This window comes from Crinia signifera, chromosome 8 (assembly GCF_055691185.1).
Source record: "Crinia signifera chromosome 8, ASM5569118v1, whole genome shotgun sequence".
In the NCBI taxonomy this organism is placed as follows: domain Eukaryota; kingdom Metazoa; phylum Chordata; class Amphibia; order Anura; family Myobatrachidae; genus Crinia; species Crinia signifera.
In genome coordinates this window covers 167,363,297-167,390,740 of record NC_139224.1, presented here as the reverse complement: position 1 = coordinate 167,390,740, position 27,444 = coordinate 167,363,297, and the positions used below count along the sequence as shown (strand labels likewise).

Genomic DNA, 27,444 nt, shown 5'->3' with positions numbered 1-27,444 from the left:
GATTACTCTATGGAGGAAACCATACTAATACTAAGCCTTCATTTACATATTTCAAAGACGCACAAGTATAATACGTCCAATAGAGAGACAGAAGGTTAACATAATGCCAGCAATAGGCATGGAGTGGGTTAAACATCCAATGCTGTGTGTGTGACCCTTGGGGAGCATGTGACTCGGGGACCCAATAAGGTTAGAGGGAATGGCAAGTTAGCTGGGATATTAGGGCAGGAAGAGGAGGAGTTTTCCTCTTTCCTGCTGGATTTTGGGGTGAGTGGCTGCTGATCCCCTGAGCTCCCCTCATCGCTGCAGATTCCCCCAGTTCTGTGTTTATTACTGCCTCGTGTGCCTATGTCTGGGTCCCAGGTCACCCCCTCCTCGCGCCCACGGCGCACTGCCCGGCCGCCCGCCAGGTTTGCGGCCGATGGCGACCAGGACAGCATGGCGGTTTCCCCCGGCGTGTCCCCACTGCTGGCTTACCCGCTGCCCGCTCCCGGCCGTCGCTCGAGAGGGGCTACCGCTGTGGGTCCCGGCTCCAGAGCTGTGGCGGCAGTGGCGGCTCTCCCCAGCGCGGCTCGCGGTCAGCGTGGTGCAGCGCGGCGGGTGACGTCATCCGGGCGCGCCAGGACCGTGCCGCGGCCGTCATCGCCGGTCCCCGCTCGGCGGGGATCGGGCAGAGGGAGAGGGGAGCCTCTCCCTCCTGCTAGCCCTGCAAGGAGCCGCGCAGGTCACCGGGCGGCTAGGAGTGCAGGCCCGGGGCGAGCACGGAGGGGGGGTGGGGGCCGTGATTTGGGCAGCAGTCAAGGGGAGGCTCCCCCGCAGAGTAGGCCCAGCAGGGGCAGCGCAGGGTCCCGGCAGCGGGGAAGAGCGGGGACAAGGAGGACTGCTGGGGGTGTGAGGCATGGTAGGCGGGGGTCTCCCAGCCGCGTGAGCCACTCCGGGTCTGATGCTGGAGCCAGGGGGGGCTCCGTGGGTAGGGGTCCTGCCTCTGCCTATGACCCCTCGGTTCTCTCCGCAGCGCTCACCTCGGTCGCTGGGGCCCTGGCACCCCTGATGCAGGCAATGCCCGCGGAGGCAGGGGGATCTGGGTCCAGGCGGCGTCGGTCCGCAAGCGCCACTGGTAGGGAAATATCAGGTTGCTCCCAGTTCTTCCGGGCCTTCCGGGATATGGGTGCTGCGGTGGCTGTCATGGAAGGGGGATCTAATCTTGCCGCTAGTAGCTCCGGGTCCGGGCGGAGACGCACCTAGCCCCAAGGGAGGAGGCCCCGGTCCTCCGTTCCCCCCTTACCTGTCCACACAGACGAGGATGACCTCACGGACTATCCGGGTGACGAAGGTCCTGATGCTGAAGAGGGAGACGACGGCGACGACTCAGATGACGACACCTGGGCTGCACAGCCAGAGTCATCAGGTGAGGCCTCTGACGAGGTAGGGGAAGGTTCGGGGTCTGATGTTCCCTCAGAGAGCTCACAGGGTAGCCGTTCCACGTCTTCATCGTCCTCTTCGGCCGGTGGGTCCACGCGTAGCAGCGGGGCCAGGGCGCGTAAGAGGGCGGTGAAATATGCTAAGAAGGCCGTGGGACGTCTGGCCATGGGTGCCAAGCGTAAGAAGCGTGCTTCACTGTCCCGTAGAGAGCGGAAAAGGCGTAACCAGCCTGGGGTAGTGCACTGTGACTATACTGCAGTGCTTAGGGGTCTGCGTGAGAGCTCAAGGGTGAAGATTGAGAGGGGTGACTTTGTGGACATCTTTAGCCTTACCGAGGATTCGAAAAAGGCGTTTAAGGAAGCCGCAGGAAAGGGGGGTATCGGGGCGGAGGCTTATAGGTCATACGATAACTGGTTGGCGGGTTTTTGCGTGTTCGCGGCCTGCTATCTGGAGGACCGGCCCGAAGAGCACATGAATGTAATAAGGTACATTCATATGATACATGAGATGCAGCGTGGCTCTGGCGGTACCGCTTGGCGTACATACGACGAGCGGTTCCGGCGTAAACAGGATTGCCTGCATGTCATGGATCTAGGCTGTAAAGATGTGGAAGTTTGGATGGAGGTTTCCAGGTTGCAACTGGCTGCAATGGAGGGCTCCGTGGCGGCCACTGTCGCGAACACGGCCCCTCCCGTGGCCCCCAAAGTGGCCCTGGATAACCCTCAGGGGCGGCGTGCCTCCCCGGGGGTTCGCCCCCAGGGTCCTGGGGTTGCAAAGGGGAAGTGTTATGCCTTTAACAATTCCTCTTGCCAGCTGGGGCAGCGTTGCAGGTTTAAACACGTTTGCATCAACTGCTCGGGCAACCACCCAGCATCCAACTGCTTTCGGGGGGGCCGCCCCTCTAGGGGGGCGGGCGCAGGCTCCTCCCACAGGGGGTCCGGTGGCGGAACCCCTCGCTAGGGCTCATTCCCCTGTCCGGGTGGAGGCGATGGCCGGATGGCTCGTCCGATACCCGGACAGAGAAATCGCTGAGTTTTTAAGGAAAGGTTTTAAGCATGGTTTCATGTTGCCAGTTCAAGGCGAAGTTAAGGGTGGTTCTTTCAGGAATTTGCAGTCAGCACGCACACTCCCTAGCATATTATGGGAGAAGGTCGACAAGGAAATACAGCTGGGGCGCATGGCCGGCCCTTTTGCCCATCCCCCTGTAGAAGGTTTGATTATCTCCCCGGTGGGGGTAGTCCCGAAAAAGGCCCCTGGGAAGTACAGATTGATACAGCATTTGTCTTACCCGGCCGGGTTCTCTGTCAATGACGCAATTCCGGAGGCGTACTGTTCGGTGGCTTACCAGTCATTCGACGACGCCCTGGAGTTGGTTCGGTCGTACGGTACAGGGGCCCTGCTGGCTAAGATCGATGTTGAATCTGCTTTCAGGCTGCTTCCCCTACAGCCCGATGCTTTCAGGTTCATGGGCTTCCGCATAGGAGAGGAGTATTTCATCGACAAATGTTTGCCGATGGGGTGTTCGGTATCCTGTGCTTTTTTCGAGAGGTTCAGTACCTTTTTGCATTGGTGTGTAGAAGAGTCATCCGGTATGAGCGGGATCGCTCATTACCTGGACGACTTTTTGTGCGTTGGGCCGGCGGGCTCTGCCCGCTGCTCCAACCTCCTGTCCGAAATCCGTTCACTGTTCCGCCAATTTGGGGTCCCTATTGCAGAGGATAAAACGGAGGGCCCCGTCACGTGCCTGTCTTTTCTGGGGATCCAGATTGACACGGCGCGTGGCTGCTGCAGCCTGCCACAGGATAAAGTTAGTAAGCTGGGGGAGGCGATCGCGGAATGCCGGCGATTGCGCAAGGTTACGCTGCGACAGGCCCAATCCTTGTTGGGCCAGTTAAACTTCGCTTGTAAAGTTATCCCTATGGGCAGGCTGTTTTGCAGAAAGCTGGAGAGGGCCACTGCGGGAGTGAACAGGGCGCATCACCTAGTCCGCCTTTCAGCGGAGATTAGACGGGACCTGGAGGTTTGGGCCTCCTTCCTACAAGACTTTAATGGGGTGCGCATCTGGTTGGCTCCCGTAGTCGACAATGCTAGATTGCAGCTGTATACTGATGCCGCGGGGTCAACAGGCTTTGGTTGTTTCCTGGCGGGCAGCTGGTGCGTTGCGGCCTGGCCCACTGATTGGTTTGAGGCAGGACTCACTAGGGACATGCTGTTGCTGGAACTGTTCCCCATTATGGTTTCCATGGAAATCTGGGGACCGCGCTTGGCGAACAGGAGCCTCCTGTTTTGGTGCGATAACTGTAGCACAGTTCATGCCATCAACAATCAGAGGGCCAGGTCGCTCATGGTGTTGCGCGTGCTAGGCCAATTGTCTCTGCAATGCTTGCGTTTTAATATCCTGTTTAAGGCACGCCATGTTCCAGGCGTGGACAACGAGGTTGCTGATGCTCTGTCTCGTTTCCAATGGCAGCGCTTTAGAGAGCTTGCCCCCGATGCTGACCTGGTGGGCGTACCCTGCCCCTCTTTTGTTTGGCAGGTGATCGGGCCGGACTGGAGGGGCTAGCTGAGTCTTCCTTGGCGCCTGCTACGCTTAAGTCATATCGGCAGGCCTGGACTGAGTGGGAAGCTTTCTCTGGAGGGGCTGCACAGCCAGGTAGGCGGGGGCGTAGGCTGCTGTTGTCCTTTTTGTGGCGGATGTTTAGCTCGGGCAAATCCAGGGCCGTAGTGGCGCGCTATCTAGCGGGCATATCTTTCTTTGCTAGGCTTAGGGGCTGTCCCGACTTCACTAAATGCTTTTTGATAACCAAAGCAATGAAGGGATGGGCACGGGTTAACCCAGTCCCTCCCGATTCCCGGCGCCCTATAGTGGCTGCTATGCTCCCTGCATTGCTGGGAAGGGTGGGTGACTGCGCGAACTCCGCGTTCGAGACCCTCCTTTTCCAGCTTGCTTTCTCCGTGGCTTTCCATGGAGCTTTTAGAATATCTGAGTTGGTTGCCCCCTCTAGGAGTAGAGAGGCGATGCTTAGGGGGTCTGACGTAAGATTAGATAGTGGCGTACTATGGGTAAAGATCAGGCGTTCTAAGACAGATCAGATGGCCAAGGGGAAGTGGGTGTCCCTAGGCCCAGCTAGTCCCATAGAGACCTGTCCGGTGGACCTGGCAGCTAGGTATGCGTTGGTCAGGCCGCCCCGCATGGGATCCTGGCTACTACACTACGACGGCTCACCGGTGACTATGTACCAGTTCCGATGGATGCTGCGTCATTGCTTGTCTGGATTGGGCCTCTCCCCTCGGGAGTTCGGCACCCATTCCTTCCGCATAGGGGCGGCCACTTCTGCCGCTGCCGCCGGACAGTCGATAGGGGACATTAAGGCGCTAGGTAGATGGCGCTCTGCTAGCTACAGGAAATACATTAGGCCTCACTTGCTGCCCTGAGCGCACCCGTGTGCATGTATTTTTATTGTTTTGGATTGATTGATGATCCTTTGTTACCCCTACCCTTTTGTCCATCCTACTCGGGGATCAGCTACGCTCTGCTGTTGGGCCAGCGTCCGGAGTTTTCCCGCTTTTTTGCCTGACCTGACGGACTGAATTGACCAATTGATTCGGCTTTAGTCTTGATTATGAGTCCCTCAGCAGGTCCAGCGTTTTTTCTCCGGCCGAGTACACCTATCATTCCTCACTCCCTTCCAACCACATCCCCCTCCCCTTGTTTGTTTCCTTCCCTATTGTGCCCTGGTATGGCTTCAATTGGCATTGAAGCATTGACTTAGGCACCAAAACGTGCCGCAACCAGATTACAAAAATTTAATTTTTTCTTTTTTGGCAGATCCTCTAGTCAATACCTTGTCCCTTGACACCAATATACTCCATACTAACCACCTCTATATTTTTCTCTCTCCCTTGTAGGTGTGGGGAACGATAGACTCAGAGTCTGGGTGGTAGGACACTCATTTATTTACTGGGCCGCTAGGTTGGTTGCTTCCGGGGAAGGGCCTAGTTTTCCCTGTTCTCAATCCATTCGGTGGTTGGGTGTGCGGGGTATGTCCTGGTTGGCTCTGAAGACGTTCCTCATGGTGAACGTACGCAGGTTCGGTGTGCCCGAGGTCTTGGTGCTTCATCTAGGTGGCAACGACCTGGGGAAAATGTCCCAACTGAACCTTAGGGCCCTGATCTTAAGTGATCTGGCGGCCATTAAGACGGCATGGCCACACTGTACCTTAGTTTGGTCGTTTATCGTTCCTCGGATTCGTTGGAGGGGGGCTAGAGAGGCTAAGGCCGTGGATGAGTCCAGGCAAAAACTTAATTCGGCAGTGACTAGGTGGTTTCTTGAGGCCGGTGGTGCAGTCGTCCCACATCCTAGGATTAGGTTTAAGTCTCGGTATCTTTTTCGGCCTGATGGGGTACATCTAGTGAAGGAGGGATTGGTTATGTTTCTGGAGGATCTGCTTCTGGTTGTAGCTAGGGTGTTTTAGGCTGGTGGCGGGGCGGGGACACTGGGATCAGTGTCCACGCTTTGGCGGGAAAGAACGGCAGGTTATTAGTTTTAGCCTTCATTTGCTAGTTATGCAACGTATATAGATTGTTTTCGGTGCGCTTGCCTATTCATTGGCTTAGGCCTCTCGCTCGATTACCTGCTCGGGGGCAGCGAGCCCACCCAGCTGGGTGGGAGTCGATGCAGTAGGTGGAGTGGATACCGCTTGATAGGGTAGTTTTTGATTACGTATGCTATGAGTGGGGGTGGAGTTTTAGTTAAGTAGCCGTTCTTTCTTGGCCACCATTATTTAATTAGCTTAACCCCTTCACGACATTTGACGTATATATACGTCATGGCCGGGAAGTACTTCCCGACACATGACGTATATATACGTCATGACTTTAAACTGTCACTGCGTCTCGAGACGCAGTGACAGAGGGACGATGTCTGCTGTCCCTGACAGCAGACATGTCCCTGCATGCCCAGGGGGGGCTGCGATGTCGCCCCCCCGTCGGCGATCGCTGTGATTGGCTGTTCAGTGTGAACAGCCATTCACAGCGTTTTCCTGTGTTACCAGCGAATCGGACGCTTGGTAACACAGGTGTCAATCACCGCCGGGCGTCAGGGGGCATGAGGGGGTCATCGGTGACGATGACACCTCACCCCACCCTCACCCCACCTGCCCCCAAGGCTGTGATTGGTCCGTGGGACCCACGGACCAATCACAGCCAAGGCGCGACATTTAAACTAACGGTGACTGCGCTGCAGACGCCATTCCGGTCTGGAGTAGCGTGCAGAGCGGTCACCGTGCCTATCTGCCGTGATACTGACCTGATCCTTGCTAATACTTACCTGATCCTTGCAAATACCTTACCTGATCACTTGATCACTGCTTGTAGCGTGCTGGACGCTTCCTGGATCTGACTTCCTGAGACTTCCTGCTGCTGCTGCAGTGTGATAGAGAGATAGAGAGATAGAGAGAGAGAGATAGAGAGAGATAGAGAGATAGTGACAGAGAGAGCTATATTTTGTGTCTGCTACCCCCCCTTTTTGGGGGTGCAGGGGTTTTTTATATATAAATAACTGTCGCTGCTGCTGCAGTGTCATAGTGATAGATAGTGATAGATAGTGAGAGATAGTGATAGATAGTAATAGATAGTGAGAGATAGAGAGATTTGTGTCTGCTACCCCCCCTTTTTTGGGGGTGCAGGTTTTTTTTTTATATATATAACTGTCAGTGCTGCTGCTGCAGTGTCATAGTGATAGATAGTGATAGATAGTGAGAGATAGAGAGATAGAGAGAGATAGTGACAGAGAGTGATAGAGAGTGTATATTTTGTGTCTGCTACCCCCCCTTTTTGGGGGTGCAGGTTTTTTTTTATACATATAACTGTCAGTGCTGCTGCTGCAGTGTGATAGATAGTGATAGATAGTGATAGATAGTGATAGATAGTGAGAGATAGAGAGAGATAGTGACAGAGAGTGATAGAGAGTGTATATTTTGTGTCTGCTACCCCCGCCTTTTGTGCTGATCACTATATCTGAGGTGATCAGCAACTTTTTGGGGGTGCAGAGGTTTTTTTTTTTTATATATACCTGTCAGTTGCTGCCAGTTGCACCAAAGGTTGTGCACCTGCTGCCCCTCACTGGTAATCAGTGTCGCATCACTGATCACCTTTTTTTTTTTTTTTGTGGGTGCTGTGTGGTCTTTTTTTAATTTTTTTTTTACACACACTGTGATTTTGTGGGTGTCCTGTGGCCACTGTGCGCTGATCAGTGACGTACATCACTGATCAGCTTTTTCGGCACAGGGTTGATCTATTTTTTTTTTTTTTGATCAAATTCCTGTTGCCTTTGAGCGCTGTTCAGTGACAGACGTTACTGACCAACATCTGTGCTCAATTTTTGGTGCAGGACCTTTTTTTTTGTTTTTTTAACCCCTTCAATTTTTTTTTTTTTAACCCCTTCAATTTTTTTTTTTTTTAACCCCTTCATTTTTTTTTTTTTTGTATAAAGTATTTTTTTTGTTCTGCACTACATACACACAACACACTACATACCCCCCGGGTTGAAATAAAGTTTGTACCCCCCCCCTACACTATACACGTGTTGAAACATTTCACTACCAGTAACACAAAAATAAAAATGTCATCCCAAATGTCATCCCAGTCATCCAGAAGAATGTATTCAGTGGAGGAGGCATATGCCATGCTTGCCTCTGATTCTGACACAGCCAGTGAGGCAAGCGGGGAATTTGAAGGATTCGTCTTAAGCTCCTCTTCCTCCTCTGGTGATGAGGGACCCCCTCAAAGACGCCCCCGTAGAGCAGCTGAGACCCCCCCCCCAATAATTGATCTCGTATGGACCCCACCACCAGACAATTTTGAGCCCCAGGTTCCTGAGTTTTTGGCCATGCCAGGAATCCAATTTGATTCCACAGGTCTCAGAGAAATTGACTTTTTCAAATTATTTTTCTCTGATGATTTTATAAATTTAATGGTGGACCAAACTAATTTATATGCCCAGCAGTTTATTGCTCAAAACCCCACGTCATCATTTGCTAGGTGGACCCCTGTAGATGCAGTAGAGATGATGACGTTTTGGGGTCTGGTGTTTCATATGGGCATAGTAAAAAAGCCACAAATTAGGCAATATTGGAGTACAGATGTTCTGTACAGCACCCCATTTTACCGTATGGCCATGACTCGGACTCGTTTTGAGGCAATCCATAAATTTATACATTACACCGATAATGCACAGTGCCCACCCAGAGATGATCCCACCTTTGACCGGCTATTCAAAGTCAGGCCGGTCATTGATCATTTCAGTGCCAAATTTGCAGAGCTATACATCCCTGAAAAATTTATTTGTATTGACGAGTCCCTTATACATTTTAAAGGAAGGGTTAAATTCCGCCAGTACCTTCCCAGTAAGAGGGCAAGGTATGGCATAAAAATGTATAAGCTGTGTGAAAGCACCACAGGGTACACCCACAAGTTTAGGGTATATGAAGGGAAGGATTCAAGAATTGAACCGCCAGAATGCCCCCCCTCCCTCGTAGGTGTTAGTGGCAAAATTGTCTGGGATTTAATGCACCCCTTCCTGGATAAGGGTTATCACCTCTATGTGGATAACTTTTACACCAGCATCCCCCTGTTTAAGGCCCTTGGTTCAAGAGGTACAGCAGCTTGCGGTACTGTGCGCAAGAACCAAAGAGGCCTCCCCAAAACGCACATTGCCCAAGTAATGAGAAGGGGTGAAAGCAGGGGAATATGCACCGAAAATATGTTGTTGGTCAAATATAAGGACAAGAGGGATGTCCTTATACTGACAACAATTCATGGAGACAGTACCACCTCCATCCCTGTACGAGGTACCAGTACCCACACCTCAAAACCAAATTGTATCCTAGATTACAATAAGTACATGGGCGGAGTGGATCTTTCAGATCAGGTACTGAAGCCGTACAGTGCCCTGCGGAAAACAAATATCTGGTACAAGAAGCTGGCCGTGTATATCATCCAGATGGCACTGTATAACGCTTACGTGCTATTCCGTTCTACCGGCCAGAGGGGGACATTTATGCACTTTCAAGAGGAAGTCATAAAGGGCCTAATATTTGGGAACCAGCAGGCAGAGGGCCCCAGTACTTCTAGTACTGGCCCCCGTATTGTACCAGGGCAGCATTTTCCCAACGAAATCCCCTCCACTGCAAGAAAGGGCAGGACACAAAAAAGGTGCAAAGTTTGCTATAAAAAGGGAATAAGAAAGGAAACTATTTTCCACTGTGAAACTTGCCCCGACAAACCCGGCCTATGTATAAAGGAGTGTTTCAAAATATACCACACATCGATGGATTATTAGGTTCATCATTTCACCGTGCATCTGGGGTCTTGCTAATGCCACATAGCACCCACCATTCATTCCACCAGAATCTGAGCTGCAAAATCCAAAAATCACTCCTTCCCTTCTGAGTCCTGCCATGCACCCAACTGGTATTTTTTGGTCACATGTGAGGCATTGCCGTACTCTGGAGAAATGGGGGCACAGATTTTGGGGTGCTTTGTCTCCTTCATTCCTTGTGAAAATGAAAAATTTTGAGCCAGAAGTACATTTTTGTGTAAAAAAATGTAATTTTTCATTTTCACAGCCCAGTTGTACCAAAATTGGTGAAACCACTGGGGGTTTGAAATGTACACTATACCCCTAGATGAATTCCCTGAGGGGTGTAGTTTGCAAAATGGGGTCACTTGTGGGGGGGTTCCACTGTATTGGTAATGCAACATAGCACCCACCATTCATTCCACCAAAATCTGTGCTGCCAAATCCAAAAATCACTCCTTCCCTTCTGAGTCCTGCCATGCGCCCAACTGGTATTTTTTGGTCACATGTGAGGCATTGCCGTACTCGGGAGAAATTGGGGCACAGATTTTGGGGTGCTTTGTCTCCTTCATTCCTTGTGAAAATGAAAAATTTTGAGCCAGAACTGCATTTTTGTGTAAAAAAATGTAATTTTTCATTTTCACAGCCCAGTTGTACCAAAATTGGTGAAACCCCTGGGGGTTTGAAATGTACACTATACCCCTAGATGAATTCCCTGAGGGGTGTAGTTTGCAAAATGGGGTCACTTGTGGGGGGGTTCCACTGTATTGGTAATGCAACATAGCACCCACCATTCATTCCACCAAAATCTGTGCTGCCAAATCCAAAAATCACTCCTTCCCTTCTGAGTCCTGCCATGCGCCCAACTGGTATTTTTTGGTCACATGTGAGGCATTGCCGTACTCGGGAGAAATTGGGGCACAGATTTTGGGGTGCTTTGTCTCCTTCATTCCTTGTGAAAATGAAAAATTTTGAGCCAGAACTGCATTTTTGTGTAAAAAAATGTAATTTTTCATTTTCACTGCCCAGTTGTATCAAAATTGGTGAAACCCCTGGGGGTTTGAAATGTACACTATACCCCTAGATGAATTCCCTGAGGGGTGTACTTTGCAAAATGGGGTGACTTGTGGGGGGGTTCCACTCTATTGGTGCTTTGGGAGTCTTGCTAATGCAACATGGCACCCACCATTCATTCCACCAAAATCTGTGCTGCCAAATCCAAAAATCACTCCTTCCCTTCTGAGTCCTGCCATGCGCCCAACTGGTATTTTTTGGTCACATGTGAGGCATTGCCGTACTCGGGAGAAATTGGGGCACAGATTTTGGGGTGCTTTGTCTCCTTCATTCCTTGTGAAAATGAAAAATTTTGAGCCAGAACTGCATTTTTGTGTAAAAAAATGTAATTTTTCATTTTCACTGCCCAGTTGTATCAAAATTGGTGAAACCCCTGGGGGTTTGAAATGTACACTATACCCCTAGATGAATTCCCTGAGGGGTGTACTTTGCAAAATGGGGTGACTTGTGGGGGGGTTCCACTGTATTGGTGCTTTGGGAGTCTTGCTAATGCAACATGGCACCCACCATTCATTCCACCAAAATCTGTGCTGCCAAATCCAAAAATCACTCATTCCCTTCTGAGTCCTGCCATGCGCCCCACTGGTATTTTTTGGTCACATGTGAGGCATTGCCGTACTCGGGAGAAATTGGGGCACAGATTTTGGGGTGCTTTGTCTCCTTCATTCCTTGTGAAAATGAAAAATTTTGAGCCAGAACTGCATTTTTGTGTAAAAAAATGTAATTTTTCATTTTCACTGCCCAGTTGTATCAAAATTGGTGAAACCCCTGGGGGTTTGAAATGTACACTATACCCCTAGATGAATTCCCTGAGGGGTGTACTTTGCAAAATGGGGTGACTTGTGGGGGGGTTCCACTGTATTGGTGCTTTGGGAGTCTTGCTAATGCAACATGGCACCCACCATTCATTCCACCAAAATCTGTGCTGCCAAATCCAAAAATCACTCCTTCCCTTCTGAGTCCTGCCATGCGCCCCACTGGTATTTTTTGGTCACATGTGAGGCATTGCCGTACTCGGGAGAAATTGGGGCACAGATTTTGGGGTGCTTTGTCTCCTTCATTCCTTGTGAAAATGAAAAATTTTGAGCCAGAACTGCATGTTTGTGTAAAAAAATGTAATTTTCCATTTTCACATCCCAGTTGTACCAAAATTGGTGAAACCCCTGGGGGTTTGAAATGTACACTATACCCCTAGATGAATTCCCTGAGGGGTGTACTTTGCAAAATGGGGTGACTTGTGGGGGGGTTCCACTGTATTGGTGCAACATAGCACCCACCATTCATTCCACCAAAATCTGTGCTGCAAAATCCAAAAATCACTCCTTCCCTTCTGAGTCCTGCCATGCACCCAACTGGTATTTTTTGGTCACATGTGAGGCATTGCCGTACTCGGGAGAAATTGGGGCACAGATTTTGGGGTGCTTTGTCTCCTTCATTCCTTGTGAAAATGAAAAATTTTGAGCCATAACTGCATGTTTGTGTAAAAAAATGTAATTTTCCATTTTCACATCCCAGTTGTATCAAAATTGGTGAAACCCCTGGGGGTTTGAAATGTACACTATACCCCTAGATGAATTCCCTGAGGGGTGTACTTTGCAAAATGGGGTGACTTGTGGGGGGGTTCCACTGTATTGGTGCTTTGGGAGTCTTGCTAATGCAACATGGCACCCACCATTCATTCCACCAAAATCTGTGCTGCCAAATCCAAAAATCACTCCTTCCCTTCTGAGTCCTGCCATGCGCCCCACTGGTATTTTTTGGTCACATGTGAGGCATTGCCGTACTCGGGAGAAATTGGGGCACAGATTTTGGGGTGCTTTGTCTCCTTCATTCCTTGTGAAAATGAAAAATTTTGAGCCAGAACTGCATGTTTGTGTAAAAAAATGTAATTTTCCATTTTCACATCCCAGTTGTACCAAAATTGGTGAAACCCCTGGGGGTTTGAAATGTACACTATACCCCTAGATGAATTCCCTGAGGGGTGTACTTTGCAAAATGGGGTGACTTGTGGGGGGGTTCCACTGTATTGGTGCAACATAGCACCCACCATTCATTCCACCAAAATCTGTGCTGCAAAATCCAAAAATCACTCCTTCCCTTCTGAGTCCTGCCATGCACCCAACTGGTATTTTTTGGTCACATGTGAGGCATTGCCGTACTCGGGAGAAATTGGGGCACAGATTTTGGGGTGCTTTGTCTCCTTCATTCCTTGTGAAAATGAAAAATTTTGAGCCATAACTGCATGTTTGTGTAAAAAAATGTAATTTTCCATTTTCACATCCCAGTTGTATCAAAATTGGTGAAACCCCTGGGGGTTTGAAATGTACACTATACCCCTAGATGAATTCCCTGAGGGGTGTACTTTGCAAAATGGGGTGACTTGTGGGGGGGTTCCACTGTATTGGTGCTTTGGGAGTCTTGCTAATGCAACATGGCACCCACCATTCATTCCACCAAAATCTGTGCTGCCAAATCCAAAAATCACTCCTTCCCTTCTGAGTCCTGCTATGCGCCCCACTGGTATTTTTTGGTCACATGTGAGGCATTGCCGTACTCGGGAGAAATTGGGGCACAGATTTTGGGGTGCTTTGTCTCCTTCATTCCTTGTGAAAATGAAAAATTTTGAGCCAGAACTGCATGTTTGTGTAAAAAAATGTAATTTTCCATTTTCACATCCCAGTTGTACCAAAATTGGTGAAACCCCTGGGGGTTTGAAATGTACACTATACCCCTAGATGAATTCCCTGAGGGGTGTAGATTGCAAAATGGGGTGACTTGTGGGGAAGGTTCCTAACTTTTAGCACTTATGGTGCCTAGAAACCTACATGGTGCCTAAAAAAAAATCTCATAAAAAGGAGGCTCCAAAATCAAGTAGGTGCTCCTTCTATTATGAAGCCTGTGGTTTGGTCAACGTGCACACTAGGGCCACATATAGGATATTTTTGAAAACACAAGAATTGGGGGAATCAATTTTTAGTCACATTTCTCTAGTAAAATCTACTGTATTTGTTAGAAAAATGTATTAAAATTGAAACTCTGCAAAAAAAAAGAAATTTTGAAATTTCACCTACACTTTGTTTTAATTCCTGTGAAACACCTAAAGGGTTAACAAACTTCCAAAATGCTGTTTTGAATACTGTGAGGGGTGCAGTTTTTGAAATGGCATCATTTATGGGGGTGTCTCACATACAAGTCCCTCAAAGTCACATCAGAACTGAACTGGTCCCTAAAAAAATCAGTGTTTGAAATTTTCTTGAAAATTTGAGAATTTGCTAGTCATATTTGAAGCCTCCTAGTGTCCAAAAAAATGAAAAGGGGGTTGAAATAATGATGGCAACATAAAGTAGACATATGGTCTATGTTAGTTATTAACTATTTTGAGTGGTATGATTATTTGTCTCACAAGCAGAAAATTTAACATTTTGCATATTGCTAAATTTTCCATTTTTTCACGATATTTTGGTATTTTTCACAAAAAAACACAGACTGTATCGACCAAAATTTACCACTAACTTGAAGTACAATGTGTCACGAGAAAACAATCTCAAAATCACTGGGATAAGTAAAAGCAAAAAAAAGTTATCCCCACTTAAGTGAGACATGTCAGATTTGAAAAAAAGGGCTCTGTCATGAAGGCACAAACTGGCTCTGTCATGAAGGGGTTAAAGAATTTAATCTAGCTTAAGATTTAAATAAATTATCAGCTAACAAATTCTGCCAAACCCATGTCTCCGAGTCTTTATTTCAGGTTTAGGATAAATAAGTTAAGTAATGTTAAAGGTTGAACATGCTAGAGGTACACACACATCAGGTGCTAGGATGTTTAGGTTAACATAATGCCAGCAATAGGCATGGAGTGGGTTAAACATCCAATGCTGTGTGTGTGACCCTTGGGGAGCATGTGACTCGGGGACCCAATAAGGTTAGAGGGAATGGCAAGTTAGCTGGGATATTAGGGCAGGAAGAGGAGGAGTTTTCCTCTTTCCTGCTGGATTTTCCCACCCTCCCTTCCCCTGGTTATTATTAGGAGGTGGGGGGGGTTTAATCGCGTTGGCTGATAGGCGGGAAAGAACGGCAGGTTATTAGTTTTAGCCTTCATTTGCTAGTTATGCAACGTATATAGATTGTTTTCGGTGCGCTTGCCTATTCATTGGCTTAGGCCTCTCGCTCGATTACCCGCTCGGGGGCAGCGAGCCCACCCAGCTGGGTGGGAGTCGATGCAGTAGGTAGAGTGGATACCGCTTGATAGGGTAGTTTTTGATTACGTATGCTATGAGTGGGGGTGGAGTTTTAGTTAAGTAGCCGTTCTTTCTTGGCCACCATTATTTAATTAGCTTAAAGAATTTAATCTAGCTTAAGATTTAAATAAATTATCAGCTAACAAATTCTGCCAAACCCATGTCTCCGAGTCTTTATTTCAGGTTTAGGATAAATAAGTTAAGTAATGTTAAAGGTTGAACATGCTAGAGGTACACACACATCAGGTGCTAGGATGTTTAGGTTAACATAATGCCAGCAATAGGCATGGAGTGGGTTAAACATCCAATGCTGTGTGTGTGACCCTTGGGGAGCATGTGACTCGGGGACCCAATAAGGTTAGAGGGAATGGCAAGTTAGCTGGGATATTAGGGCAGGAAGAGGAGGAGTTTTCCTCTTTCCTGCTGGATTTTCCCACCCTCCCTTCCCCTGGTTATTATTAGGAGGTGGGGGGGGGGTTTAATCGCGTTGGCTGATAGGCGGGAAAGAACGGCAGGTTATTAGTTTTAGCCTTCATTTGCTAGTTATGCAACGTATATAGATTGTTTTCGGTGCGCTTGCCTATTCATTGGCTTAGGCCTCTCGCTCGATTACCCGCTCGGGGGCAGCGAGCCCACCCAGCTGGGTGGGAGTCGATGCAGTAGGTAGAGTGGATACCGCTTGATAGGGTAGTTTTTGATTACGTATGCTATGAGTGGGGGTGGAGTTTTAGTTAAGTAGCCGTTCTTTCTTGGCCACCATTATTTAATTAGCTTAAAGAATTTAATCTAGCTTAAGATTTAAATAAATTATCAGCTAACAAATTCTGCCAAACCCATGTCTCCGAGTCTTTATTTCAGGTTTAGGATAAATAAGTTAAGTAATGTTAAAGGTTGAACATGCTAGAGGTACACACACATCAAGTGCTAGGATGTTTATAACTACACAGCACCAAAGGTCAATGTGATCTAATCCTGGCCGGAATCATGGAACTATTCCGTGAGCTGCAGCAGGTACAGCCGGCGCTAATAATACCGAGTGCCCTACAATCCCGCGCCTCGCTACGCCGCTTTCCCTGCCTACACGTAGGAAGAGGTTTCCAATGGAGAACACCTAAGGGCCAGATTCAGTAACGCAAAAGAGCAAGTCATTTTGTGTCTGGGACTATGGAACTGATTCAGACCGGTTCGCTAGGCTGCGTACGTTCGCAGTCTAGCAAACAGGTAACCGCTGCACCGCCGAACGGCCGCCCCAACCTGCCGATTGCATCCGTTCCTTAGCATGCAAGCAGATGCGTTTGCAAACACATGCAGTCGCAAGAGGCCAAACGGTAATTAAAGTCTAGTCTGGGGGTATGCCCAGCATTTTCATGGGCACACCCACCATTTTTTGTGGGCACGCCCATAAAACACTGGGCGCATCCCTGCGCCCACCCCCTGCCCTCCCTCCCCGGAGCAAACGGGCAAACATGTTTCGCTCATGGGGTTTGAACATGCGCATATTCGCACTTGCGCATACCCCGAACATCAGGGACGGTGAACGAATTTTGTCTGTAACGTGGGGGGGACAAATACATTGATACTGTTTCTGTGCAAGGTAAATACAGTCTACTTTTGCATGTAGCCCACACCTTTTTATTTTTACACTTCAATTTCATTTTTAACACACCCCACCCAAATCTAACTCTCCCTGCACATGTTCCATCTGCCCCACCTGCAGCGCAGCATGTTTTTTTCCCTTGTTCCTTATTATAAGCCACAATCCCATTCTTAGCCATGTCTAGGCAAATCCTTTACACGCAGATCCCAACATTATTATTTATCTGTTTTATATATAATGCCGTCATTAAGCCGGGTCGCTTCTCCTCGTTTGTCATACCGCCAACCGCAATGTTTTACTGTGATGTGTCAGGAAGATTTACAGGCGTGCCCTGCTACAAGCGCAGCCTCGTATTAAATTATTAGAGTTTCTTATATAATAATGTTTCTGAAAAACTCAGATCTCGGGATTGAAAAGCAGGCGGATAACCGGCATAGATTTCACTAGAAATGAAAAAAGTATTTTGCTGTGAGAGAACGAAGTGAATTCTCTTTGCCCCGCTTGGCACAGGAGAGATTATCCAGAGAATGATTGGCAGCGCCAGCCAACGTTCCAGCTGCTGTCGGCAGCTCAGCGTTCGCTCCTCTCCGGCAGCCAAATCATATTTGTTAGAAACTCAAAAGCGAGATTTAGTGGGAGCTGCATTACAGGTATCGCGATGGGGACAAAGTGGGGACTTTATCAGGATGCTCTCTGGGATTCCTGGCGCACAGATGCTATAAAGCCCAATGCGTCTCAAGGTCACGTTCTCAATGGACATTTATTAAAGCTTTTCCCAAAAGACTCGGCCACCCTCATCCGGTAATGACCAGAGCTCGGTGACAACAGATGGAGGGTTGAAAGGTGCCAGTTTTACATTAAGCCCTGACCCAGATCCAACGTTCAAAAGGAAGAGTTACATATCGCTCAGTACCTTTGAATTATATTACCCAGCATGCATCTGCTGCACAAATGGCCGCTGTTATGCCCCAGCGTGGCAGGTTCATGGGATGGGGGCCGCAACCGGAGGAGTGTAGAAGCATATATTATACCACCGCAATCCTGGTTATCCTGGGACCTAGTGTTTCCCTAGGATGGCAGTTTTGCGTAGGTAGGAACATGCAGGCTGCGCACTGTGAGAGATTAGATGTGCAGGGGACTGGTACGGAGTAGTGGGTGCGGTTATATGTGTGGGTGGGCGTGGTGCCTCTATCTTATCATTGCGGCCCTGCCACTCAGTTTAGAAAACCGCAATGCCTTGTGGGTGCCTGGGACACAATGTATGACAATGCGAAATGCCTCGACACCCCATCTGGACCATCCACGTCACGCAGAAACACAGCTGGGGCACAGCTCAGCTCCTAAACCAGGAACCAGAGCTGAGCTGTGCACATATGCCCCATTGAATCAATATTTGGTGGCTGACCGCAATTAAGGTCACAAAGTGCCCAATTACCTACCTGAGTTAACTGAAGTTTTTTTTGCGGAATCAACTCTGGTGGATATCTTTCAAACCAACATTGAAAGCACCCGTAGGATATATGTTGGTACTTGTTTCCTAGCACGGCCACAATCGCGGGCATCGTGTGTCATTTTTAGTGGTATACGACGCGACCGACGCGATGCCCCCGATTTTCCCATTGAAATGCATTGAAAATAGTCAAAATCGCGTCGGTCGCGTCGTATGCAGCTAAAAAAGCCTTAAATGGTCCAGACGCGATGCCCACGATTTCCCCATAGGAAACAATGTTAAATGGCTCAATGTACCCGCGATGCCCCCGATTTCTCATAGGGAACAATGTTAAATACCTCAATTTCACCAAATCATCATAGGGAACAATGGTAAATGGGCCAGAAAGCCCCAAAAACACCCCAGAACAGTGAAATGTCTCCCCAAAAGTACTTTACGCCACCCCACGATCAACGCGAACACGAAGCGTGGCGAGGGCAGCGAGCCCGCGAGGGGCGGCGGTACGCGTCCTCCGACCTTTTCATACCCCCACTATCCACGTCAGCGTGGAGTTGAGAATAGAATAGTGTGGCGAGCGTAGCGAGCCACCGAGCCCAAAGCGTGGCGAGCGCAGCGAGCCCCGCGAGGGGACGCGGATACCTTCACAGGTAAACGCGTCCCTTCGCGGGCTTCACAGGTATCCGCTGCGCTTGCCACGCTTCGGGCTCGGTGGCTCGCTGCGCTCGCCACACTATTCTATTCTCAACTCCACGCCGACGTGGATAGTGGGGGTATGAAAAGGTCGGAGGACGCGTACCGCCGCCCCTCGCGGGCTCGACACGCTTCGGGTATGCGTTGTTCGTGGGGTGGCGTAAAATACTTTTGGGGGGACATTTCACTGTTCAGGGGTGTTTTGGGGGGTTTATGGCCCATTTAACATTGTTCCCTATGATGATTTGGGTAAATTGACCCATTTAACATTGTTTCCTATGGGAAATCGGGGGCATCGCGGCTAAATTGAGGCATTTAACATTGTTCCCTATGGGGAAATCGCGACCATCGCACCTGATTTTTTAGTGCTTGCGATGGCCGCGATGCCCCCGATTTTTCCTCACGATGCCCACGATCATGATCGTTGTGGCCGTGCTAGGAAACAAGTACCATATATTTATATATATATACATTGGACCATTATACCTTTAGTGAGGAACCACATCCCCAACAACCGATGTGTGGTCATCTAATCAAACTGCTGTATTTCTGCCCCTGATGACATCATCATTATGACGAAACGCGTTGGGCTAACCACATTGCTGTATGGCTTGCAATGTCAACACACTAAAAGGATTCCACATTGATTCACTGAACTGTATCAAAACATTCTGTATGCATAATGCAATGCCTTAGGGCAACTTTTATTAAATATTACTTGAACGTATTCTGTTTACATTTTAATTTAGCGCACTCTGAACCCATTCCTTCTTTTCATTTCTAAACGTTGGATCCCTCCAGGGGTGCTACTAGCATTTATTAAAAGTGCAGATTGGGGCCCTCTCTCTCTCTCTCTCTTTTATATAAATATATATATATATATATATATATATATATACACAAATATATAATTGCAGGAGGTGCGGCACTCAGATATAGAAGAAATAAATACGCTGTACAAGCGAGAGTTTTATCAACGTTTCAATCGTTTAAGATTTTCGTCAGGGCGCCATATAACACTGTTGTAGGGTGATATATATATATATACACACAGATGTAGCGCCGCTCATCCAGCGCCCGCCACAACGCCCCCACTGGTGAGCGGACGCTACATCTGACTGAGACACACGAGTGTCCCACTAGCATGCATGTCCCAGTTTCCCTTTAGCTGGGGACTGGAACCCTGCCCGGTACTTGTGTATTATCTGGGTGCCGATGTTGAAAATTGCATGCCTTTACTTAAGGCATGCAATGCGACCGACGCAATTTTGTGGTAAAATAACGTTGATCGCATCGCATGCGACCAAATCACGCATGTGATGCGATCGACGCAATCAACGCAATTTTTCCATAGGAATCAATGTTAAATGGTTCCAAATGGTCCCTGACGCCCGATTTCACATTAGGGGCAATGTTAAATGCCCCCCAGGCCCCCCCATTAGGTGTATTAGCCCAAATGCCCCCGCATTGTTAACGCCACCCCACCATCAATGGCAACCCGAAGTGTGGCAAGCGCAGCGAGCCCGCGAGGAGCGGCGGTAAGCGTCCTTCCACCTTTTCATACCCCCACTATCCACGTCGGCGTGGAGTTCATTACATATAGTGTGGCGAGTGCAGAGAGCCACCGAGCCCGAAGCGTGGCGAGCGCAGCGAGGAGCCGCGAGCGGACGAGGAATACGAGCCCGAAGCGTGGCGAGCGGGCGCGAAATACATGTTAAGTAATCCGCGTCCGCTCGCCCCGCTTCGGGCTCGTATTCCGCGTCCGCTGGCCACGCTTCGGGCTCGCCATACTATATATAGTGAACTCCACGCCGACGTGGATAGTGGGGGTATGGAAAAAGTTGGAGGACGCGTACCGCCGCCCCTCGTGGGCTCGCTGCGCTCGCCACGCTTTGGGTTGGTGTTGATGGTTGGGTTGCGTTAATAATGAGGAGGCATACACCTAATGGGGGGGCCTGGGGGGCATTTAACGTTGCCCCTAATGTGAAATCGGGTGTCAGGGACCATTTGGAACCATTTAACATTGATTCCTAAAGAAAAATCACGTTGATCGCGTCGATTTGGTCGCATGCGATGCGATCGACGCGATTTTCCCGACCTAAAAATCGGGTGCCTAGATAATACACAAGTACCCCCTGCTCATCTCCGCTTCAGGGAGACGGGCAGGGTTAGGGGGGGAGTGGGGAGGTGGGGGAACGTGGCGGGGAACGGCGGCGAGGCGGAGCTCCGTGGGGCTGGCGCGTGGCGAATCCATCGCCAGCCCCTGCAAAGACTAAAAGACTACAGGTGCTTTGTGTATATACACACACACACACACACACACATACACTGCTGTAGAACATAGGGGATTACTTTCATTTTAATAAATGTTGCCACATTCTAATTTGCCTCTCTCTGTTTAATCCTTTGACTCTATTATGTCTCACAAAATGTAAGGATTAAACCGTGGCTGTAACAAACATATTGCGGATCTGAATTTACAGAATGCCAACCTTAATATGAAATTAATGAATGTAAAGAAATGTAGAATATTCATTTCAGAGGGCAGATTCCCATGATGGCGGCATTACGAGATAATTGATTAATATGTATTTCTTATTTCTGGCTCTGGATCCAATCCTGGATCTCGTTAGATAAATTAGCAACCAATCGGCTCCTGTGCTTTACCTCTCTCAGCTTAGCATATTTCCACCCAGTGTTAGATCGTCTGCTTTTGTCTAACTAGTCCACCTCACGGAAAACTAGTAAGCACTTTGGGATTTCATTATCTGTGTGCGAATAATAACTACCTTTCCTCTCCCAGATCAAATTATACAATACAGAGAGCATCCCAGTTACACCATACTAACAGCATGCTAGAGATTTCCATATAATGCAGACTCTCCTATGGATCAGTATCCAGTGTAGAGAACATTCCAGTCTTGTTGCCATTTTTCCACCTTGGACGTTATCTCGCCACCTCAAAACGCAATCTTTCAGAAGCAGAGTTCAGAATAATTCCCTGGCACAACAGTAGTAACCGATTGGACCTCACAATGATAAGCCACACCCCTCAAGATCACTGCCTTGCTGTTGATCTTACAAAGATCTGTCCATTGATGCCCAAATTCAACTTGTATCCAAATCAACAGTCCAGAAGAGAACGGGATTAAGACCCCATGCACGTTCAAAGTAAAGACGTGCGGGTTTGTATTTAACGGTGTTCATTTGCATCCTATTGGCTATACCACGTTTCGTATGACCAGAATGAACATTTTTCATTAAGAACCGAGTAAATCTGAGCCCTTACAATTCTAAGCTCGATTTTCGTGTGTGCAAAAATATATATTTTTTACTTTATTATGATCAATAGCCAAAAACGTTCTTAGAAAATGGTGCTCAATACATTTCAGTAGTATATAATAGAGATGTGCAGGCTCTGATTTACTCTGATTTACTCTGATTTCAAAGCAGGATCGGTTCTTGTGTAGTTTCACGGCGCCAGCATGGCGCCGTGCTACTTCCGGGTTCTACGCTCGCCACAACTATCTAAAATAAAGTAACTTAACTCCATGCCAACGTGGATAGTTCATACCCCCACTATCCACGTTGGCATGGAGTTGATTTTAGATAGCGTGGCGAGCATAGCGAGCCACCGAGCCCGCAGCGTGGGCGAGCGAAGCGAGCCCCGTAAGGGGACTCAGACGCACGGCGCCATGCTGGCACCGTGAAACTACACAAGTACCGCAGGATCTTATTGGCTATCCCAAATCACATGACAGTTGTTGACAGTTGATAGCCAATAAGATCCTGCTTTGAAATTTGAAATGGAGTAAATCAGAGCCTGCACATCTCTAGTATATAAATAGCCGTACATGTACGTTGGTTTTGTGCAGTCCTAATACTATATGTTGTATCTATTGCAAATGTGGCAAAATAAATAAATACACGAATAAGCAAACTCAGTTTCCTTAAACTTGATCCTATAATAAGTCAGACATGTTGGATACAGCCGTACATGTGTACACAACATAGCAAGTACCTCACTGCTTCCGGTTATTACAGTGGGCGGCAATCCTACTCTAATGCCCCTCCTATGAGGAGCGGATCTCCTGGGCAGGTCAGAGGAGCTCCACCAACCAGAGCTCAGGACATGTCACATGTGCTCCTGAGACTTAAGCTCCCAGCAGTGTGCTCAGTCGCTACATGCAGCCGGCAGGTCCCATCAACCAATGAGGAATCGGCAGCACTGTATGGTGGCAGCAGCTTAATGCACTGGTACCCGCTTCCTGCAGAGTTCTGCGCTCATGCCTTCCACAGGCGTGGGCATGAATGGAAGCAGATTGGAGCATTTCAATTCTCCTGACAAACAAACTATTTCTGTATTTGCCAAAGATCACAAACAAAACAATATAAGATTCCAGATCTGGCAAGATATTTAGAGGAACTGGCATCGCCCACTCTTGTGTTATCACTATCTCTTTCTCCTCTTGTCATTTCTATCCTATAAGAAGTCTATTATGGTCTTATATCAGGGGTAGGGGGTTCCGAATGGGTAGGGGTCACAGGGTCGACTGTATGAAGATCGTCATACTTTAGGTCAACAACTTAAGGTCGACAGGGCTAAGTTCGACCAGTAAAAGACGACATGGCTTAGGTCGACAAATGAAATAGGTCAACATGGCTAAGGCCGACAGGATCGGAAGGCGGGCACCAGCATTAGGTCGACAATGGGAAGGTTGACGGTCAAAAAAGGTTGAAATGTGTTTTTCACTTATTTTGTCCCGAATTTCACGTAAGTCGACATGGACACTATCAGAGTACCGCTTGGCTCGCCACTCGGCTCGCTGCACTTGGCGGACTTTTAAATCTCCCCCACACGCCCTAGTGGATGGTAGGGTATGAAATACCGCCTGTCGGTACAAGTCGGCTACAAATAAATTGACTGTCAACCTTTGTGTAGACCTTCCAATTTTAATACATGTCGTCCTTCAGCGACCGCATCCCCTCCATACACCCCCTAGCACCAGGAAGAATCAGGTCTGGAACCACATTGGTTGGTTTTGTAGAACCAGCTCAAGGACAACACAATGAGTCCCCTCGGCCCACATTAGGCCCTAAGGAATTAAAGGAAACAATTAGCATATGAAATGATTTATCTCCCAATTCATTGTCCACCAGACAATCTATGCCTGTTATTTACAGGTTGTTCTGACCCTGGTGACTGGAAGAGGTCACACTCTGCCAACCGTCCTTATAATCAATGGCTTCCCGTCCCCCAATTATAAGCAGAGGTCACATATAGGCCAGCCACGAGAACTATGCTATTTTCTATTTGAAATACAGTAAGTTACTTTATGTTAACAAGTATGGAGAGACATTTTCTCAATTGAACAAGCCAATGGTTATCACGTCATTTTCCATTTGTACATTTATTTGACCCCTTCATTCTAGTTACAGCACAGAGGCCACGGAAATCTCGACGTGGACATAGTTGACATACCTGTAGGTGGACACATGGTCTTGTCAATCTTGGAACCTGTCCACCTTAAGCACTGAATACCGATTACATCTTGACCCTCTGACTATGCCGCCAGCCTCAAACTCACGCTGCCGCTAATGAGCTGCAGAACCGCGCATGATCTTGGTCGCAGGTTAGGGGTTTTGCAGCGCCGGCACCAGCAGTGGAGCGATACAGAATTTCTCTCGTAGATATGGATCTGGCTCCGCAATACGCAGAGAGTCCGAGCCATAAACTGTGTCCGCGCTTTAGGATTTGTTAATCAATTGGCCAATTAGTCTGGAAGGGCTGATAATGGTGTTCTGGAGGGGGGGGGGGGGGATGTCAGTACTTGCCCCCTGCCTTTGGGGACAGGTTTTGTGATTGGCAGTATCTTGTCATTACATGCTATAGTAGACATACAGGAAAACTCCGTTATACTATGATCCAAGATAAAGAGATGATCAGTCCTTGGGGAGCCGAAACGTGGAGACAGATCAATGTTACAATGGGCTTAAAAATAACAGTTATTAGCTGACTGGTTGGTACCTTGGGGCCTATGTACAAATCCTTGGAGACGATTAATTAGCTCCTAACTGTCATGTTACAAGCTGTGGGGTCTATGCACAAAGCCTTGGAGAGACAAACTACCGGACAACCAGCCCCAACTGGCATTTTTCAAGCACAACCTGTAACATGGCAGTTAGAACAGATTGGCTGGTACTTTATCTCTCGGCAGGTTTATTTTTTACGTAAGCCACTTTATACCTCTCCACACTTTGTTAAATCTGCCCCGGAGAGAGATAAAGATGGAGAGATAAAAGCGACCATTCAGCTCCTGTTATTTTCTAAACACGGCCTGTAACATGAAAGGTTTTTTAGGTTGATTTACTTTATCTCCTGACAATCTTTGATACATCTCCTACTTTATCTCACCCCACTTTATCAGTCGCCAATGTTTGATACATGTCATTGTCCCCCAGTATCATTTACGAACCATAAAAGAGAGAATGAATTTAGCAGCATCAACCCACAAACAAAGGTCTACAGTGGCCGACGGGCAGACCCCGGACCATGAGTCGCACAAGTCCACCTACCTTCCCACTGACACGCAAAAAAGGGGGCAGAGTTTGTGGGACATGGTTATATGAATGAAGTACAGAGGCGGTGAGAGGTGGGGGCATTTCCCGGGGAGTTTCATCCCCTGTCACCCCTGAAATACTATGACACTTTTGCAGAACATCAGAGGTCGCACTGGCCCACACAGCCCATCTCTATCCCCGGCTTGTGACGGGCTCAGAGAGGCACCGAACTACCACAAAACCACTGCCTTTGTTTTGATTGGCCACCGGTCACTCATTATGTGCCCTCATCCGGGTAAGCCAGCCAATCAGAAGATGAGCACAGTTCATGGTCTAACAGGACACCCAAGTCACCTAACTCTGCAGAGAAACAATGTCACAGGCACCAACGGCTTAGGACAGTGGTAGCCAACCCTAGCCCTCGAGAGCTACCAACAGTTCACATTTTGCAGACAACCTAGCTGCTGCACAGGTGCACTCATTAATCACTGACACATTTTAAAAGATACACAGATGGAGCTAATTAGCACACTTGTGATTCTGTGAGGAGACCGGCAAAACATGCACTGTTGGTAGCTCTCGGGGACTAGGGTTGGCTACCCCAGGCTTAGGATATCCGGATCTAGGTAATATCCAAGTGACGTGCCCCAGCTGACAGGTAACGCACAGGTGACCCGAGTGCTCCCGGTGTACAGATCCCATGGAAGTAAATGTTACAGGTATAATTCAGCATTGTACCTGAGACATCACCAGTGCCACCCATGCATTCCCTGACACACTGTACCATTTACCAGGTACAATACACGGTGCTTTCCAGTGATCTAGCCCAGACATCCCTCCGCTACCAGCAGCCCAGGGCTACAATGGACACTCCGGGCAATAAACTGGACAATAGGGAGAAGGAAAAAAGAAAACATCTAGAACTATAGGGATCTGTGCAACGCAGATGAATGGCAGCAATGGAACATGGATAGAGACAGTGCACTCGGGGGATGAGGATGCCCTGGGCACAGGAAGAACAGAGACCAAGAAAGTTCCCTTAGGACAGTGCAGGCAGGGAAGGGGGGGGGGGACCCTGCCAGGGACCTGGTCCCCGCTCTGCGAGATGCTGGGAAGTTTCTGGGAGCACATGAGCGGCGATGGCTGATGCATTGGGTAATACTGTACACAGCACAGGCAGCGGCAGAGATTATGGCTGGAAGGAAACACTCACACACAGGGGTGTAATACAAGACTCACCCCTCAGTCAGCACAAAGGCATGGTCCCCAATTCTCCAGGGCAGCAGCTGCTGGGAGCCAGGCAGGGAAGGGGGGACTGCTGATCCCGGCTATGGTCCTGTTCCTGAGCAGAAAGATTCATACCCCATTCATAACACTCCGGCTGAACGCTGCAAGCCCACCCCAAATCCCCCTTCCCCCCTCCCCATCTGTTCTGGGGACTGGGAGCTCCGAAACAAAGGGACCCAGGGTCCTGAACTTGCAGAGAGCTGCGATGCTGAGTCCTATCCTCCTGTACAGGGTGCAGGAATCACGGCCATGGTACAGGATCAGGTGTACAGCCCCCCCCCCCCCCCTCTCCTCCTCCTCCTCCCTCACTGGCAGCAGCTGGATACAGTGTCACTGGTGATGGATGATACTCCGGCCACTGAGAGTCCTCACCTTCCCCACAGACCATGGGGCTGTTCTGTTCCCTCCTGCGATGTTGTGCCTATCACTTATGCAGATTACAGGTCTGTTGTGAAACACACACACAGACACCCTCAGGATCAAACGCAAGGGGAGGGGGGTTCCAGTTGCCCAGAAGCCCCCCTCCTCCTGGTGAGTGGCCCAAATGATGACAATAACAGCACTGGTATATAGGGATGCGGACAGGCCATTGGTAGACACATGATAAAGGTCAAAATACCTTAGATCGACATGGTGATAAAGGTCAATACAAGCAATAGGTCAACATGGAAAAAAGTCGAAATGAGAAAAGGGTAAACATGAGTTTTTCACTTTTTTTTTTAATGTTTTTTTTATTTTCATAAATGGACCTAAAGGGAGACTAAAA

At 48.5% G+C, this 27,444-nt stretch overlaps 1 protein-coding gene across 1 annotated transcript in view; it reads right to left on the bottom strand.

The window, feature by feature from the left end:
- The window catches only part of PDE4B (phosphodiesterase 4B), a 338,958-nt gene extending 312,170 nt beyond the window's left edge, over nt 1-26,788 (bottom strand). The window contains exon 1 of the mRNA XM_083157704.1: nt 26,631-26,788. The gene's annotated coding sequence lies outside the window, so the exon portion shown is untranslated. The remainder of the gene's footprint in view (nt 1-26,630) is intronic.
- Nucleotides 26,789-27,444: the final 656 nt, after the last annotated feature.